This window comes from Boleophthalmus pectinirostris, unplaced genomic scaffold (genome assembly GCF_026225935.1).
Source record: "Boleophthalmus pectinirostris isolate CB_2022bp ecotype Guang Dong unplaced genomic scaffold, ASM2622593v1 HiC_scaffold_19, whole genome shotgun sequence".
In the NCBI taxonomy this organism is placed as follows: Eukaryota; Metazoa; Chordata; class Actinopteri; order Gobiiformes; family Gobiidae; genus Boleophthalmus; species Boleophthalmus pectinirostris.
The window spans coordinates 29,807,682-29,815,267 of NW_026571140.1; the positions used below are offsets into that span (position 1 = coordinate 29,807,682).

The following is a 7,586-nucleotide window of genomic DNA, read 5'->3' on the forward strand; positions in this document are numbered from 1 at the left end:
GTGTTGTATGTAAAATACATATGACATAATACATCATATATATTATTATATAAGTATATATTGGTGTGTTTTTTTCAATTTTTATTCTATTAGTGATTTGTCAGTTGCTCATCCTATCATTGGTTTTAAAATAACTACTGTACAGTTCAGTGGCTGATGCTACTTCATTTTGACGTCATTGGTGATGAATGCTAAAGGGTTGAGTGTGTTTACTATTTGCAGGCATAATTCCACATGCACATAATAATATTTAGAATTTAGGGAGAAAGTTGCCCTCTAGTCCAGGGGTCTCAAACTCAATTGGAGCAGGGTCAGAAGTTTTAAAATAAGTGGTCAGCGTCCACATATAATATAAGACATTGCGTATATACAGACATGGACAAAATTGTTGGTACCCCTCTGGCAATGAAAGAAAAATCAACAACCATCACTGAAATAACTTGAAACTGATAAAAAACAATGTATTGAAAACTGTCCAATCAAATCAAATTATCCATTGCTTTTCCCCTGCGGTTCAACAGAATCATTTAACACCTTTAACTTAATATTTTGTTACACAAACTTTTGAGGCAAACTCTGCAAACAAATAATTTTTGTAACTGTCAATCGATCGTTAACAATTTCATCAATCATGTTCATTTTTAATCAACAAACTGAATGCAGGTTGTTGTGCTTAGCGTAAGAAAACAGCGCAAACACTGGAGTTGCGGCCTCACAGTCCCATGTTTCAGGTCTGGCACAGTTTAGTCAGAAGTAAGTTTGAAAAATAAGTTCAGCCTTTCATTTACATATCTCACCTGAAAAGTGTGAACTTGCACAATACTGCTGATACAATGATACGCGGTTTCATTTCAGTGTAAACGTAGTCAGAAGCTCTATAAGCTCCAGTTAGACTTTAATCTGAGCTTTATTTTAGCACATTCTGACCAGAAAGAAGTGGTTTAGTTGAATCTACAAAAGGTGAGCTGATTTGCTTTTTGTGCATCTTAAAACATTTTTGGCAAAGAGAGAGATTCAGAGAGTAAGAAGGCATTTTTTTAGGTTTTGTTTTAACAATGCACTTTTGCACCAGTATTGAGATCAGTTAAATATAATACTGTGGAACATCTATATTAATTCAAGGAACGTCTGTCTGTGTGTTTGTTTGTTTTTTCTACACATAACTCTTGAACCTTTCAACCAACCAATCTCAAATTCAGAGCATGTCAACCCAATGAAACAGGTGTGCGCAGTGCCAATTTTCATGTTATTATGACAAAAAATGCCTAAAGATATGAGTGATATATTTTAAAGCAATATCAGTAAATACTAATATTACAAGATCTCGTAGCACAAGGTATATGAGATAAAATTGCTACAAGTTTGCACACGCGCAATATGATTTTGTAATTTTTTGTCTTTTTTCCATGTTTTTACATTTTACTTGGACAAAAATGCATCTTAGGAAAAGCTGTTCAAAAAGGTTGGGCAATGAAAGCAAAAGTATTAAATAAAATAAACAAAAACTGAACTAGATTGCACACAATATTTTTATTATAATTATGAAAACATCTCTTCTTTCTCGTCCTTGTGAACCCAATCTTATGTCTCACACTGAGTGAATTGTGTCACAGTCCTATTACGTTCTACATCACATTATATTGAGGTAAATTATTCTTTATCAGGAAATAAAGCTTATGTGGTCACTTGCTAAACACACAGTGAGTCTGAAATTATCAAACAAATGAAACAAAACACCCACACCCAAAACATGACAAATGTCCATTATTATTATGATTATTATTAGCAATCCTCTTCATCAGACTTTAGGATTCATGCTGTGCTGTTGCTTCGTGAATGGTGTTTATTCTTATTAGAAAAGGTTATATTGTGCTGAAACAGTTGAGCAGTTCTTCACAGTTTTTTCATTACTTCTTTGGTGGCATATCCGGCTCCCATTGCTGCCAGCGCAACGGGAACAAGCAGCGGATTCACTCCTGCGGCCGCCATAGTGATCACCCCCATGGACAGGCCCACAGTGTACATCTTAGACTTCAGACTACTCGAGTTTCCTTCACTGTTTCTTCTTCCTTTTCTGCAAAAAAAGATAAAACTCCATGACGATGTTGATGAGTGACACATGAAAAACATCGCAAACTCTGTGGGACTACAGGAATTTAGTTTAAAGGTCCTACATTACGCAAAATGAATTCTTGTGAGCTTTAAGCCATGTTATAATGTTACCTTGTCAAAAACATAACTTGAGAATCCGTGTATCATTCTTTCATTGTTTTTTCAAAATAAAACCAAAAATAAGAGGACAAAAAAACAACAGTTTTCTTCATCATTTGTCTCCAAAACCAAAATGAAAAAGCAGATAACGATTTGTTTTTTAAGGTTTAGATTTTGTGTTTAAATGAATAATGCAAAACAGATCATGTCCGTTTTGACTTAAACTGTGATGCTGGACTGAACCAGGACTAAACCAGGACTGAACCAGGACTAATACAGGACTACACCAGGACTAAATCATGACTAAACCAGGACGGGCCCGGAGTTGCGCCTGCGTACACTGTTGGGTGATCAGGACTGAGACCAGGACCAGATCGGGACTGAGACCAGGACTGAGACTGGGATCAGACCAGGACTGAGACCAGTTTAGTTCCTGGTTTAGTCCTGGTTTAGTCCTGATGTTAGTCCTGGTTCAGTCAGTTTGCAGTGCAAAAGTCCGGCATTTCAGTTTAAATCACAGAAGTGGGAAACGATCGTTATTGGCAGTTTTTCCATTATTCATTTAAACACAAAATCAAAAACTGAAAAAAACAAATCATTGTAATTTTTTCATTTTGGTTTTGGTGATAAATAATAAAGAAAATATTTTTTTTTCTCTCTCTCTCTTTTATTTTTGGTTTTATTTTGAAAAATAAATGATGGAATGATACGTGGATTCTTGAGTTGTGTTTGGTTTCATTCACACGTTTAAGCTGCATAATTAGTCTATCTACATCTACAAAGTTCAAAATGCTCTTTGCCACCTTGTGATGTCATAAAGTGGTAGTTTTAGACTTAGACTTAGATTTAGACAAACTTCATTGATCCACAAGAGAAATTATTTGGACACAGTAGCTCACACATCACAATACAATATAATATCAGAGAGAAAAAATATAAATGGTAATAATAAATTCTAAATAAGGAGCGAAAAAAGATCACAACAGACAGGTGTCAAACAAGACTTAATTATGTAAATGTACAAGTAAAAACAAAATAGAAAGATAAGTAATAAAATATAAAATCAGCTGGTCATAGGAAGACCGTGCAACAATGATATGATGATTGACAGGACACATACATAAGGGAGAGCTATTGTACAGTTGTAGGGAGTATTATCTGTTACGTAAGTTTTCAAGTTATCATCTCCTTTTACCTTTAGTTCATTCAAGATGGGCAATTCCAGGACTGAAATAATCCAAATGATTAAAATTCTAGTGAAGGTGTATAGAGTTTAATAATACAGTGGAGCACTTTCTGTATTACATGTGTTTTGTTTGAAAGAAGAACTCAGTCTCAATATGGAGGATTTGTGTGTTAAACATGTGCAATGAAACAAAACACAAGTCTGCGTATGTTTGCGATGAGAAAACAACATTATAACATAGATCAGAAAATAATACATTACAGGCCCTTTATACTACAGCAAACACTTCACCACTGTGTCCAAAGTAGTATAAAAGCTCATTTATTTTAAGATGAGATTAAAAGCGTCCTCACCCGTCATCCTTTTCCATTTTGACTCTGGGTTGTGCCTCGTACAGGCCTCAGATGAAAACTGAAAAAAGAATAGAGTTAAAACATGAAAAGTTGCACTGAGGTCACCGACTGCTCCAGGGACACATTTCTTACAAGGACAATAAAGTCTACCTTATCTCCCTTCATAAACACAGATACAGCCTCTAGTCAGTATCATACATAGAAGTACTTTTTAACACTCATTATAAGTAATCCTGTCATTTTAAATATTGATTAATTTGACAAAACAAAAAGTAAATCAATAAAAATATAAAGTAATAAGGAAGGCTTTTAGCTCAAAATGTTTGGCTTCCAAGTAACAGTCTAATTTCCATTTACATAATTTTTAAAAGTAAACACCATTTCTACTTCAATTTAGACTTTGAACTATTTTAATCAACCAGTCTCTCTTTTCTGTTATAAATGAAATTAGGTCGCATTCAGTCACAATCAAAAATGTGATTCGACTTGAGTTATTTAGCTGAGAATCAAACCTATGACCATAGTTAATGTAATTCTTCTTCTTTGTTTTGCTGTGTGCCTGTCAGGGCATGTACCCGTATGCCTTATGTCTCGTGCTTGTCCTGTCTCATTGTTGTGTACAAGTTCAACCATTTGTTTTCATTAGTCTTCTTTTAAACTATCTACTATTTGCAGTATCTTCAATGTATAACACACATTTTTTGCTGGTATGTTACAACTTGACTGGGAACGTTACTTGGAAACTACATAAGTAAAATAATGTCCTCTACAAATAATAAAATATTATATCTAATTGACTCTTTAATGTGTAAACAAAACATTCAAATTTTCTAAATGGAGGTTGCTGGAGACAAAAGTAAAGTGGAACAGAATATAATTTTAAGGGGGAAACTGGGATTAATTACAGAATATTATAAAAAAAAATAAAAATAAATAAAAATCAAGGTAAATTTGACAAATGAAAACTTCTCAGATACATTTGAGTGATGTCAGAGCCCTGTTTACGCTATTTGTTAATTTAAGAAGAGACAATGATAGACACTAAGCATTTCTGACAAAGGAAACATCCAGATTTTAAGATTTTAATTTACAAAGCCTTACAAAAAGGTTGAGCCCACTACAGTTTGAAATTCACCTATAGATATATTACACATTTCATTATAAATTATAGTTTTTGTCAAGTTCAAATACAATTTTGAGGTTACTATATTTCCATCCATTTTAACAGAGAAGCAAATATGTGTAACTTGGAAATTCAAAATTGTTGTTAATTTTTTGTTATAATGTCGTAAAACCATTTGCATCTAGATCTGCTCATTAGTTAATTGCTGAAAAAAAATTATATCTGCTTCACTTTGCTTCCGCTTGCATCCATTTCAAAAATACTAACCCTGTTATTAAAAATGTACAAACTGTTCTGTTCTGAAATGTTCTCATGAGATTCCTGGGGTTTAGTTCATAGTTAGTCAGTCAGCTGTTAGTTCAGTTCAAATTATACACAAAGCTAATTACAACTGAAATGCATGAAAGAATTATAGCAATTACATGGTATATTCTGCTACAAAAGACATGAAAAATAACAGAATACTTACTCAGAATACTTACTTAATCAGTGAGCAGTGGGTCCTCTGGTGTAGAAATTACTTCACCCAGCTTTATATACCCAAAACAGGAAGCTCAGACTTTAACCTTTTTCCTGCCTGATAACATATTTTACCTCAAAGAGTGTATCATTCTCACACTTAACTAACCTTTTTTTAATTTTAGATGTTAAAATGGACAAAGAAGAAGAAAGAAACAAACAAACAAACAAAAAGAAAGTAAGAAAAAGTTAAAAGTTAAAACCTATTTTTTATTAAGTAGTTTCAGTTTCACTTTTGCAGCACATGTGATTTCCAGTAAATCTTGTGTTTTACCTGGGCTGTAGTTGTAAAACAGTATCAGAGTAGTAATAGTTGCAGTACAAGTAACGGCCTCTCCGTGCTAGTGCAGACTCTGCAACTCAGTGAGTGAATTCTGGAACATTCATGACATGAATCATAACATTTTGGGTTTTTTGTTTTTGTTTTTATAAAGACCAAATAAAGTTAAATGAGCAGATTTAACATGATAAAAATATTTCTATGCTGATACACGTTCAGTGTTCAACGAAATTTGAAACATATAGCCTTGTTCAAAATAATGACTTTATCATTTTTTTTCATCTAGGTAGGGAGTGTGGCACACGTGCGCCCTCTATTCACCAGTCGCCACTGGTAATAATCATATAAGAAGTAGTTCGTAGGATCAATAGTAGCAGTATACTGCATCAGAAACTAGGTCGTCTATCACATAAGCAGCACTTTTGTGCTCTTAAACTCACACTCATTCATGATCCAAAGACACTAGAGGGTGAAGTGTCTAGCCCAAGGACACAACCATTTCTTATGCTTTTCTCAGAGCAGGGCTGCACGATATGAGAAAAAGATCCAATATTCAACTGTCTTGTACTGCAATATCATTGCAATGTTTTAACATACTTTTTGGCACAATTTCTTCTGTTAAAATAAAGATGTCCTGTACATGCTTTCATTTACTGTGTCAACAGAACAACTTAACAGAGACTAAACCAAGAATGACTCAAATCTAATATAGGACATAATATGGAAAATTTTAAATAAAAATTTTTTACTTTGAAAAAAACTTACATTTCTGAAAAATTTAGAACTTTTTTTTTCTTTGTGTTATTGCAATATACATTTGCTTGCATCATTCATTACTGCATCAGCCAATATTGCAGCTATTGATACTTTTGTGCATATACTGTGCAGCCCTATCATATAGCAAAGCAAAGCAAATCAAAATGAACTACAAATATAGACTACAATCTTTTTGACAGAATATATTTAGCCTCCTGAGATTCAAAAAGTAATCAAATCCCTCGGTGGCATGGATCTGTCTTGCTAATCTCTGAGGAAATCATCACAGTGGGAGAGTGATGTGTTTGAAATAGCTGAAACATAAATTTTTAGGTAAAAGTCGCGTTCAAAGATCAGAGTTACATGTGGTTTGTTATGCCTGCGTCTCTTTAAAGGACCTGTATTAAGACATGTTATAATGTTGTCACCTCATCAAAAACATATCTGGAGTTGTGTTTTGTTTCAATCATACATATTTGAGTAACCATTTTATTATTATTAATCCATCTACGCCTCCAAAGCTCAAAACGCACTCTGTCACCTTGTGATGTCATGAAGCGGTAGTTTTATAGCTATCTTTCACCTGTAGTTTAGTAGAGATGGGCAGTTCCAGGACTGAAATCATTCAAATGATTTTAGTGAAGGTGTGCAGTTCCTCCCTACATCACAACGTGGAACAAGGTTTTGTGGGTTTTGTTTTTTTTTTAGTTTGAGAGAAGAACTCAGCCTGCATATGTAAGATTTATGTGTAAAACATGTGTGAATGAAACAAAACACAACTCCAGGCATGGTTGTGATGAGGAAACAACATTATAACGTTGACAGAAATTGCAGTAACATGGGCCATTTAAGGGTGCATTATATAACTTTTCTGGTCAAATGCTTTTGTCTTTTTTCTGAGATGTTGTTGCTTTGTCTGGAATGTTTCACAGTGTGGCATTAAACCTTTATATCTTCACTGAGACCAAACCAGATCAAATTACAGGTCAGATCTGCAGAGAGGCAACCCCTCTTACAGTCACAAAGCCTCTTTTTTTAGTTTAGTTTTAGTTAGGAACATTCTAGGCAGAGCAATGACATATCTATAGAAACAAGCAGGTGGCAGACCCCCAACCAAAAAGTTACACACTGCACCTTCAAAACGCTTTTATAGGAATT

The 7,586-nt window shown here is 33.9% G+C and overlaps 1 long non-coding RNA gene across 1 annotated transcript; it reads right to left on the minus strand.

Annotated features, from left to right (window-relative positions):
* Positions 1–1,511: 1,511 nt before the first annotated feature.
* LOC110172819 (uncharacterized) lies at positions 1,512–5,432 on the minus strand. The gene is made up of 3 exons (XR_002319140.2): positions 5,356–5,432; positions 3,751–3,808; positions 1,512–2,074 (listed from the first exon to the last, which is right to left on the minus strand). It is a non-coding gene; the product is annotated as an uncharacterized LOC110172819 (long non-coding RNA).
* Positions 5,433–7,586: the final 2,154 nt, after the last annotated feature.